The sequence below is a fragment of the Mesocricetus auratus genome, unplaced genomic scaffold (genome assembly GCF_017639785.1).
Source record: "Mesocricetus auratus isolate SY011 unplaced genomic scaffold, BCM_Maur_2.0 Super-Scaffold_100676, whole genome shotgun sequence".
Lineage (NCBI taxonomy): Eukaryota > Metazoa > Chordata > Mammalia > Rodentia > Cricetidae > Mesocricetus > Mesocricetus auratus.
In genome coordinates this window covers 26842426-26855082 of record NW_024429266.1, presented here as the reverse complement: position 1 = coordinate 26855082, position 12657 = coordinate 26842426, and positions in this window count along the sequence as shown.

Sequence of the window (12657 nt, the reverse complement as noted above, 5' to 3'; positions counted from 1 at the left end):
ACAAGCAGGAGAGCTTTGAGTTTTGACCTTCCTCCCTAGAATCCAGAATCCTAATTTCTCTTACCTCCACTCCTAGTGAAAGGGAGGGGGAAAGTAGTTTTTACCAAACTATTCTAAGAAAAAATCTGCCCCTTGAGAGTGAGAATCAGTTTTTTACATTAGGCAGAGTGATGCTTGTTCCAAAAAAAAGTATGTGGTTCCCTTTTGCACAGCTATGGCCAATGTTGTCCTCCCAGGGTAAATCCCCCTATTTCCTGAAATGATGCAATTAGTAGAAACATTTCTTTTTGCTAAAGATACAACACAGTTCTAGTGGATGAAAGAAGGAAGCCATGGAGGAAGCAACTCAAGGCAACTGAAATACCCCATCCCCAGTAGAGCCTGGGGTGCAGGTTTTTCTTGTTATAGAGGGAGAATGTCAGAACAATGGGAAAATGAAAGCAAGTTTAGGGAGGAAGTCTCAATGTGAAGAATGCCAAACACGAATTTAGTGCCCACTAAGTGCTACACAGGAGTGATGCAGAAGCAACGTCTTCATAGAACTATCAGTCTGAAAATAAAAAAGTGACATAAAGTAGTTTGATTATCAAGCATAGAAGGGGTGTGAAGATTATGTAAAGTGGTGAGGTGGTGGAGAAAACTGCATGGTAAGATGGGGAGGGGCATCATGATTCAATGGCGTGCTGTAGAGAGGCTTCTTTGAGAAGGTATCTCAACAGTGGCTGAAAGGAACAAGGGAAAGTTGGGAGAAGAGCCTCCAGAAAAAGGAGCCCTAAGATGTCAGGCATGGCTTGGGCCAGGCAGGGACCTCCTAGAGGGCAGAGTAGTAGAATGCATTGGTGTAGAAAAAGGTGTGAATATAAGAGAACCAAGAGTCTACTTAGTTCATTTCCTGAGACAGGGGTGCAGAGGGAGATGGAGAATTAAGCAGAGATAACTTCAGTTTGGAAAAAATAAGTGTTTCTCTTCTATACTACCTTGCTGAACCATGTTTATTAGCTGTAGTTTTCTGATGGACTCTTTATGATCTTTTATAAGACAGTATAGAATCATACCATCTGCAAATAAATATACTTTGACTTCATCCTTTTCTATTTATCTTTATCTCCTTCATTTGTCTAATTGCTCTAGCTCAGACTTCAAGCACCATATTGAGCAGGATGGAAAGAGGAATGGAGACATCTTGATCTTGTTCCTGATTTTAGAGAAAATGCTTGAGTTTTCCTGTTTAGCATAATGCTGGCTGTGGGCTTGCTATACGCTGATTTTATTATGTTGAAATATGTTCCCTGCATATCTAGAATCTCCAGGACTTTTATCATAAAGAGATGTTTGGTTAACTGATATATGGATGTTTTTTAATGTGGCACATATATACAGTGGAATACTTCAGCCATAAAAAGAATAAAAACCCAAAATTTACAACAAAATAAGTTCATTAAGTGAAACAAGCCATACAGAGCCTTACTTTCATGGATAATTGTCTTTATCTTGGTGGGAACTGTCCTTCAAGCTTGTGCTCTTCCTAGAATTCAAAGTTATTCAAAAGGAATCCTTTCTCAAAATAAACAAATAAAGACAATGAAATAAAACTGGAGTTGATTGATTAATGTGTTTGACTTTACTGGGATGCACATTAACCTTGATAGAGAATTAGAAGTTGAGTTAGTGATAGATATATAGATTGTTGTACCATATTATTATTATTATTATTATCATCATCATCATCATCATCATCATTGCTGCTTCCTTCAATTTCCTACAAATTTTAGAGCCTAAAACAACATTCTTTGTTGGCTCATAGTTTCTATGGGTCTGAAGTCCAGAAAAAGTGTAGCTGAGTTCCCTGTTCCCAGCTTCACATGGTATAGTTAAGGTGTATCACTCAGGGTGGGCTTTGAGGTTTCAAAAGGCCCACACCATTCCCAGTTAGTAATCTCTGCCTCCTACTTGCCGGCAAGGATGTAAGCTCTCAGCTACTGCTCCAGCACCATGCCTGCCTGATGCGTAGATAGATAGATAGATAGATAGATAGATAGATAGATAGATAGATAGATAGATAGACAGACAGATAGATGATGGATACATGAGATAGACAATTGATAGATAGATAGATAGATAGATAGATAGATAGATAGATAGATAGATATGTGGCAGATCAGGATGAAGGTGTTGTTTGTCTGCCAAATGACTTCTGCCTTACAGACTCAGCAAGGCTCATTGTTGGAGGTGGGGGTGAGGTGATGCACTCTTAATTAAAGTGTGCTGTCTAGCTGACACCTGATAGGACTGTCATGTCCTAAGGTACATAGTGGCCCATGTGTCCAACTTAAAGAACAGAAATTAAAAGGCATGCAACCTGAGCTCACGAGCTTGAGCTCCCCAGAACTGTGCTGTTCTCCAGGCACACACCAGGCAGAATTCACGTCTGCACATTCAGTTCCTGCAGAAACCTAACACCTCCCTTTCCCTCAGCCAGCACCACCAGGAAATTAACACCCACCCAGGTACATGGACAGAATTAAGCTGAACAAAAAGACAGCTGCTCTTACGTTTCTTTTTTAATCACCAACAGCAGCCCTGGGGATTACTAGCTTTGGAGTGATTTGGGGAGGATTACTCTTTCATTAGTGTCTGGGGTCAGTTCCAATATAATGTCATAGGAGCCTTTTAAGATAACCTTTAAGGTAACCTCCCATGCATCCCTTTCCATGTCTGAAAGGTTAAATTTTACAAGCCACAAACTAACTACTCATCAGACTCCCAAATGCCTATTAGTTTTCAACAGAAACATCACACAAAATTATTTCTACTCTGGGTTTCCATGTCTATGAGAACACCATTCTAAATCTCTAGTATAATCTCTAATAAAGATAAGAAGGATTGGGAACTAGAAAGATGGCTCAGTAGGTGAGAGCACTTGCTGTTCCTGCAGAGGACCCAGGTTCAGTTCCCAGCACCCCCACAGAAGCTCACAAACATCTGTAACTCCAGATCCAGGGTACCTGGTACCCTCTTCCAGCCTCTGTGGACACTGCACACATGTGGTGACCATATACACATCTTACACATAAAACAACTTTTTAAAAGAAGGAATAAATGCAACTTTACAGTTATGACCATTCCTCTACCACGCCTTTGCAGTTAAACCAGGGAACATACACACACTTTAAAAGGCAAGCGAGGGACTGAGAGACCGGTGGAAAGAAAGCCACATGTTCATCAGAAGGCATCAGAAGACAAAGAAAGCTTCAGTCTTACACACAGAAAAACAAACTGTCTGCAGGCTGCCTGTACACCCAGACTCCTTTACGTAGCTACACTTTCATTCAGTCAGCAAATACTTTAAGTGTCTTCTCTGTGTTAGGTGGCATACTAAGTAAATAAACTAATGTAATTTTTTTAAAAGAACAATTTGCCACCGGCAAGACTTGTACTACAGGAAGTAATACAGCATGTTCTTCAGTCAAAAGGAAAATTATCTCAAGTTAAAACATCAAAGGAATAGGAAGGAATGGGAAACAATGAAAACTCCATTAACTGTGCCCAACGATAACAGTCCTGGTTAGATTTAAGTATATATTGAGTGGAAATACTTGAAAACAATGGCATAGAAACTGGGAAGAGAAAATGAAGACAAAGTAAAATAAAATCTGCCAAATGTCTGAGAAGAAAAGGACTAGTGAATGCAGTGCCTTGATGTGGTAAAGATGTATGTAGTGTTAAGCTAGGGTTATTGCTACAGAATGCTCCAATAGTCCATGATTTTCATTACTATTGGAAGGGTGGGCTGGGCAGCAGCAGCACACACCTTCAATTCCAGCACTTGGGAGGCAGAGGCAGGCAGAGTTCTGTGAATTTAAGGCCAGCTTAGTCTACAGAGCGAGTTCCAGGACAGCCAGAACTACACAGAGAAACCTTGTCCCAAAAACAAACAAGAGGGGTGGAATTTAAGTTTTAAAATAGCCAATCAGCACAAAGTAAAAGAACAAAGGAGATATGAAGACAGTGCATACAGATATATCAATGAAAAGACTGACGGAATGGCAGAATTGGGTTAGGATAAGTTTTACTGATACTTACTAAAACAAAGCACTCATGCTCTGCATTATTATTTAAACTTTAATTTGCATCAATCATGAATTTATTTGGCAAATAGAGAGGAATAAAGAGAAGACTAGAAAGAGACGCACTACCAACCTGAGCAAGTAGAGAAACTGGAATCATAGAAATGTTCAGCTAAAAACCATGAAAGGAGCCAGACACGGCAGTCCAGGTCTGTAATCCCAGCACTCGAGAGTGGAGGCAGGAGGATCAGGAATTAGAATGCCAAAGTATGTTTTTTCTATTCCTAGCTTTGGGGGGTTTTATGATAAGATGCTGGGCCTTGCCAAAGGCTGCATTGATTGAGATGATCAAGCAGTTTCTGTCCTTCAGCCTACTTATATGATAAATCACACTCAATGATTTGCATACATTGAGACAAACTTGCATCCTTAGAATGAAAGTAGCTTTGTCATGTGTATGATCTTCTTAATATGTTCTGGAATTCAATCTGCAAAAAACGTAATGAGAAATTTTGCATGTATGTGCATCAGGGAAATTAGTTGAGTTTTGTTTATTTGTTTGTTTTGTGGGGGTTGGGGGGTGTCCTTATCTAACTTTGGCCTCAGGATGATGATGTCTGTGTAAAATGAGTTTAGGAATGCTCCTTCCCTTCCTATTTTAGATAACTGTTTATAAAGTATTGAAGTTAGCTCTTCTGTAAATCTGGCAGATTCCATCAGCAAGTTTATTTGGTCTCAGGCCATTTCTTTGTGGGTAAACTTCTTATTATTGCTTCACTCTCATACCTGCTACGATTTTTTTTTTTTTTTGGTTTTTTGAGATAGGTTCTCTATGTAGTATTGGAACCTATCCTGGCACTCGCTCTGTAGACCAGGCTGGCCTCGAACTCACAGCGATCCTCCTGCCTCTGCCTCCTGAGTGCTGGAATTAAAGGCGTGCACCACCACTGCCTGGCCTCTAGTTTTATTGATTTGCGCTCTCTCTCTCTCTCTCTCTCTCTCTCTCTCTCTCTCTCTCTCTCTCTCTCTCTCTCTCTCTCTCTCTCTCTCTCTCTCTCTCTCGTGTGTGTGTGTGTGTGTGTGTGTGCGTGTGTGTGCGTGCGTGTGTGTTTGAGTAAGATTTTTGTCAACTAGCTCATTTGTTTTCAAAGAACCAATTCTTTGCTTGATTCTACATATTTTTTCTCCATTTCACTAGTTTCTACCCTGATCTCCATTACTTCTTGCCATATACTGTTTCTCAGTCTGAATTGTTCTTTTATTCATCTGAGCTCTTTCTGGATTTATAACGTAAGCATTTATTGCTATAAACATTCCTCTTAGAACTGCCTTAGTTACATCCCAAACACTGGCAAGTTGTGTTTTCATTTTCCTATGATCCTAGGAATTTAACCTTCCTCCCTAATTTCTTCAGTGGCCCACTGGCCACTCAGAAAGCTATTGCTTACTTTGTGTAGTTTCTCTTCCTGTTGATTTGTAGTCTTATTCTTCTTTGAGATAAAAAAAAATATTTTGGTTATCTATTTAAGATTTGCTGCGTGTCCTAGAATGTGATGTCCCAGGGCTGCTGAGAAGAATGTGTAATTTTATCTAATGCTTGGCATATTCTATAGCATTGTTAAATCCATTTAACCTCTAGTGTTCAACTCTGAGGTGTCTATGATTTTTTTTTGATTTTTCGAGACAGGGTTTCTCTGTATTGCTTTGGAGGCTGTCCTGGAACTCGCTCTGTAGACCAGGCTGGCCTCGAACTCACAGAGATCTGCCTGCCTCTGCCTCCCAAGTGCTGGGATTAAAGGCGTGCGCCACCAGCGCCCGGCCATGTCTATGATTTTTAGTTTAGTTTAGACGACTTATCAATCAGAAGATAAAACTAGAGCATTGAAATCACTATCATTGTGTTTAGGACCTATGTGATCGTTTATGTCCATTAGTGTTTATGAAATTAGGAGCCCTGATATGGGGTACACCTGTATTTATAATTATTATAACTTCTTGATCCCATTTATTAATATGTAATGATCTTGTTTATCTCATTTAATTTTGGTTTGTCTACTCCAGCTTCTTTTTGGCTGCTATTTCCTTTTAAATATATTTTTCCATTCTTTTTCCATCCACGTAGTATTTCTCTTGAAAACAACAAATAGCTGGATCTAGTTTTTAAGTCATGTTAGTCAGTCTGTGTCCCTTGGTTGGAAGCTGAAGCCACTTACATTTAAGGCTATTATTGGGAAAACTGTACTAGTTCTTGTAATCTTATTGCATGCTTTTCTGGCTGGATTATTATTTGTTCCTTACCTTATTCTCTATAGAGGCGTTTCCTAATTTACTGTGTTGGACACGGCAGACTTATCAGCTCCTCTCATGGCATTTATTCTTCCCTGTGATCTCTATGATTGACACTTTCTTCCTTCTCTGTTCACAGTATTTATTTGGTTCTGTAGTAGATTGATGATCAAAAACTGCCTTAGACTCTGCTTGTCTTAAAATATCCTATTTTTCCACCATTTGAAAAATGTGGTGTGTTAGTTACTTTTCTGTTGCTATGATATAATACTGTGACCAAAAGCAATTTAAACAAGTTTATTTTGGTTTATGGTTTGAAGGGGTTAGGTGTCCACCATAGATGGGGAATGGTCTTCTGTGTATATGTTTGTCTTATACATATAAAGCACTGTTGGCCAATAGGGAAGCAAGATAGGTGGGACTAGCAGTAGAAGAGGATTCTAGGAAATGTAGTCAAGAGGGGAGAGTCACCACGTGATCCCAGGAGGCAAGGCCACAAATCTGGCGTTCTTGGTAAGATAAGACCTTATAAAAATATATATTAGTAATTATGGGTTAATAATTAAGTCAGATGTGGTACATTTACACAATGGAGTACTACTCAGCAGAAAAACACAACGGAATCTTGAAATTTGCAGGCAAATGGATGGCACTAGAAGAAACCATCCTGAGTGAGGTAACCCAGCCACAAAAAGACAAACATGGTATGTACTCACTCATATATGGATTTTAGACATGGATCAGGGGAGTGTTAGCCTACAATCCCAGGGCCAGTGAGTCTGGGAAACAGGGAGGTTCCCAAGAGATATGCATTATACCCCAGAGAAGTGGAAAGAGGCAAGATCTCCTAAGCAGATTGGGAACATGGGGTGAGAAGAGAGGGAGCCAGGAAAAAGAGAGGGGGATAAGAGGAGGGTAGAAGAAGACATGGGGGAGCAGGAAGACTGAGTCGGGGTAAGAATAGAGAAGACCAGGATAAGAGATAACATAATAGTTGGAGCCATTATAGCTTTGAGGAGAGAGCTGACACTAGTGAGATTCCCAGAGATGTACAAGGATAACAGCAACTGGAAAACTAAATAATAGCAGAGAGACTACATTATCAGCCCCTACCTGATGATAAGGTTGGTGACTACCTTATGTGACATCCTAGAACCTTCATCCTGTGACTGATGGAAGCAGAGACAGATACTCACAACTAAACACTAAGCTGATCCCCTGGAGCCCAGTAACAGAGTTGGAGGAGTGATGAGAAAGGCAGTCAAGACTGGGCTGGCGGAACCCATAAAGACAGCTGACTGGACAAGGGGAAGTGTGAGGAGCCGCCCTCGCTATCGCTATTGCCGTTAGAAGATGGCGCTGACATCCACTGTCAGTTGGAGTTAACTGTCGCTGTCAGTTGGAGTTAACTGTCGCTGTCAGTTGGAGTTAACCGTTTAAACTGTGCCTCTCCCGTGACGTCATCTGGGGTGATGTGCAAACCACCAATCCCGGCTCTACACATCTCACTCGGAGCTCCTAGGCTTATATAAGGGGCTGGGTTTCTTAGCTTGGGGTCTCCCTCTAAGAAGCTGATCATCTATCTCTCAAGATGCATTAAAGCTTTACTGCAGAAGGATCCGAGTGTTCTGCGTCGTTCTTGCTGGCGAGACGGTAGCGCGGGACATCTGGTGCCGAAACCCGGGAACTCTTCAACATCGCCGGCGCCGCGGGAGACCCCTCGGAAAACGGGGCGGATTCAGAACTGCAGGGACGTAGGTTCAGAGAGGTATGCTTTATCCTGAACAACCCTTTTCTCGACTTTGGCCTTAGTTTGTCATCACCGTGGGACGGGTCAGTGGAGGCTTTGGTGCTAGTCCTGTTTGTCCTTCTCCTTCATCGTGGCTGGTGCTGACAGAACGGCGCTGTCCATCTGGCGCTGTCCGTCTGGCGCTGTCCGTCTGGCGCTGTCCATCTGGCGCTGTCCATCTGGCGCTGTCAGTCTGGTGCTGTCAGTCTGATGCTGTCAGTCTGGTGCTGTCAGTCTGGTAACGGAGTTGAACGCGTTTTTTTAGATAAGCTGTCAGCGCGATGGGGTCATCACAGTCAATGGTTACAGCCTTACAGACTGTGCTAAAACAAAGAGATCTTAAAATTGCACCACGAACACTTCAAAATTTTATGAAGGAGGTAGATAGAGTGGCACCATGGTATGCTTGTTCCGGGTCCCTCACTGTGGCCTCATGGAACAAGCTAGGTAAAGAACTAGACAGGAAGCATGCAGAAGGAGATCTCTACTTAGGTACCAAAGCCATTTGGAAGCTAGTTAAAAACTGCTTGGAGGATGAGGCCTGTCACCCTGCTATAATAGAAAGTCAGGGAACCTTAGAGGAAGTTCAGGATAGCATGTCAGAAACTGAACGGAGTGAGAGAATGGGAGCTCGCAAAAGAAAAGACATGTCTAAGAAAAAAGGCCCTCCCCAGGAAGTTAAGAAAGGGGGAGAGAAAGAAGGGAGTTATCATTCACCCCTTAACAAATCTAAGAAAAAGAAAAAGCCAGAATCTAGTCTATACCCTGCAGTAGAGCTAGAAGCCTTGGAGCTAGATAATTCTGATTCTGACACTCTGGATTCTAGCGAAGAAGGTGGTCTAGAGGAGGAGGTGGCACGATATGAGGAAAAAAGATATCACCCTGATAGACACCGGCCACTGAAAACAAAAATGAATGTGAGGCCACCGCCTATAAATCCGGCGGGCTCACGCTCCTCAGCGCCTCCGCCATATGAGCTTCGGCTGAATACTGGTACTGACTCCTTTTTACCTTTAGAGGAACGGAGAAAAATACAAATGGCTTTTCCAGTATTCGAGAATGTGGAAGGCGGAAGAGTACATACCCCGTAGATTACAATCAAATTAAAGAATTGGCCGAATCCGTTCGTAATTATGGGGTCAATGCTAACTTTACCACATTACAGGTGGAAAGGCTTGCTAATTTTGCCATGACTCCCACTGACTGGCAAACGACAATGAAAGCAGTGCTTCCCAACATGGGACAATACATGGAATGGAAGGCTCTCTGGTATGATGCAGCCCAGGCACAAGCTAGAGTTAATGCCACGGCTGAAGATGAGAATCAGAGGCAATGGACATTTGAAATGCTGACAGGTCAGGGTCAACATGCCCTTAATCAAACCAACTACATCTGGGGCGTCTATGGTCAGGTGTCGGCCGCCGCTATTAAAGCATGGAAGGCCCTCACAAAAAGGGGAGAGTCCAGTGGACACCTTACAAAGATTGTCCAAGGACCCCAAGAGCCATTTTCAGACTTTGTGGCCAGAATGACAGAGGCCGCCAGTCGCATCTTTGGTGATTCAGAACAAGCTATGCCCCTGATTGAGCAACTTGTCTATGAACAAGCAACCCAGGAATGTCGAGCGGCTATCGCCCTCGCAAAAGCAAAGGTTTACAAGATTGGCTCAGAGTGTGCAGGGAGCTGGGGGACCCCTAACCAATGCAGGACTAGCTGCCGCCATTTTACAAACGCACAGGTATAGAGATTTATCTAATCGAAAAGCTTGTTTTAATTATGGGAGAATGGGGCACCTTAAGAAAGATTGTCAAGCCCCTGAAAGAACAAGAGAATCGAAGCTTTGCTATCGTTATGGTAAAGGTTATCATAGGGCTAGCGAATGCAGGTCAGTCCGGGATGTAAAAGGGAGGCTTCTGCCCCCTATTGAAGAATCCAAGGTACCCCAATCAAAAAACGGGTCACGGGGCCCATGGTCCCAGGGCCCTCAGAAATATGGGAACCAATTTCAGAAAAGCAATCAAGAGGAAGTAGAGGTTTCCGAGGAACCTCCGGAATGGACTTACGTGCCGCCTCCGACTTCTTACTCATGCCCCAAATGAATGTTCAACCGGTCCCAGTCCATTCCCCTGGACCTTTGCCCCCTGCCACCATTGGGCTTATTCTGGGCCGTGGCTCCTTAACTTTACAGGGACTCATTATATATCCTGGGATTGTTGACCCATATCATAAAGAGGAGATTCAAGTTCTCTGTTCTAGCCCTCGGGATGTATTTTCTATAAAGCAGGGAGATAGAATTGCACAACTGGTGTTGCTGCCCTCCCTCGGGGATAGAGAAACCTACACTTTACAAAAAGGGCTATGGGATCTTTAAAACCCAGAATTTTAAAAACAGACAATGGACCAGCATATACCTCTCAAAAATTCCGACAGTTTTGTCGGCAAATGGATGTTACCCATCTAACTGGCCTACCTTATAACCCTCAAGGACAGGGCATTGTGGAACGTGCCCATCGTACACTCAAATCATATCTGATTAAACAAAAGGGAGTATTGAGGATGTTCTACCCTCGGTACCAAGAGTTGCTGTATCCATGGCACTTTTTACCCTTAATTTCTTGAACTGTGATGCCCAAGGCCACACTGCGGCTGATCGCCACAGTTTAGAGCCTGATAGGCCAAAAGAAATGGTAAAATGGAAAGATGTCTTGACTGATCTCTGGAAAGGCCCGGATCCTATTCTTATAAGATCCAGGGGAGCTGTGTGTGTTTTTCCACAGGAGGAAGAAAACCCCCTGTGGATCCCTGAAAGACTCACTCGAAGAGCTCCTTCACAACTCCAGAATAAGAAGGATGGAGGCCAAGTGGGTGATGAAGACTCTCCTACTCGGGATGATGGTTCCTAGTATGATGGGAGAGTTACGGTGGGCCATCATGTCTACCTTCCCCCTACCGATGCCAGTGATGCAGAATGCCCAGGTGTTCCCTAGATTTTTCACAAATAATAGAGAGTTGGGGCTTGCCTTTTTGCCTTTAGATCCTCAGATACAGAGTTTTCAGGATGAGAGAACCTTGTCATTAGTAGGAAGCTTGTGCTTTACTGTGATTTCTTCATTAAAGGATAATTTTATTCATATGGATCCAGAAAGATCTAATGCTAATCCTTTTGAATTAATGGAAGCTGTACTGATCTTTCTCCTATGATAGTGAGAAGGGACAGATTACTTTTGATTGGAAAGGGGCATTAGGCAACAGTCTGAGTGAGGGACAGAGCTCTGGATCATCTGATTGGTCCTCCTCCAATGTTAAGTATACCCCTTTTAAGAGAACTAATTATTCAGCTGCCCTTTATTTGGGTTGTGAGTAATGATACCTTAGGTAAGAATCAGAAAGAAATAAATTGTTCTGCTTAGAATTGTTTTTATGCATTATGCTGGGATGCTATTAAGCACCCTTTTGCTTTGGTAATGCGCATGCCTCGATTTATTCCAGCTCCTGTTGAGGCGCCAAGTAATTTGAGTTTGTTTAGGGAAAAGCGAGATTTTTGGGATCTCTGCTATTATTGTGGGTCTGATAGCCACCGCCGCGGTTACTGCTTCGGTTACCGCCTCGGCCCTTGCACTTTCTGCCACTGTGCAGACAACTCAAACCATTAATGAACTATAGGCCACTGTGACCATGGTCCTAGATAAACAGGCCACTGCCAATTCTCAGATACAAGGAGGCCTGATGTTGGTAAACCAACAGATTAATTTGGTTCAGGAACAATTGGATATATTGTGGCAGATGGCCAAATTGGGATGTGAACAAAGTTGCCTGGCCTTTATGTCACTTAGTACAATATGAGAATTTTACAAGAGCAGCTAACCTGTCAAAAGCTCTGTCTCAACATTTATTACAGAATTGGACTTTTGAGTTTGAGCAGACACTCCGTGAGTTGAGAATGGCGATCCTGCAAGTGAATTCGACGCATCTGGATCTTTCTCTGATGGAAGACCTCTCCCCTGGATTTCATCTGCATTTTCTTATTTTAAGGAATGGGTGGGGGTAGGATCATTTAGCCTAGTTCTCTGCTGTGGAATAGTGTTGATGCTTTGGATGGTGTGTACGCTCAGAGCCCAAACAAAAGGAGAAAGTGGTGGTGGCACAAGCACTTGCTGCCTTAGAACACGGAGCATCCCCTGACATTTGGTTAACCATGTTAAAGCAATAGGTCGCTGGCCTCCCAGCTCTTGCACCCCACGAGGCTAGTCTCATTGCACGGGATAGAGTGGGTAGGCTTCAGCAGCCCAAGGAGTTGCAAGGCTAAGCACTGCACAGGAGAGGTCTGCGGTATAACGACTTTCTCCTGGGAGATAAGTCATCTTGCATGAAGGTTCTATGTCATGATCTCCTTCCCCCAGAAAAAAGACATCGGACTGGTCAGGACTTCCTCTGGGGATAAGACCCTGGAGAGGAGCTTTGTACATGTTCCGAATTTGCACATGGGGATTTGACCTCTATCTCCACTCCAAAGTT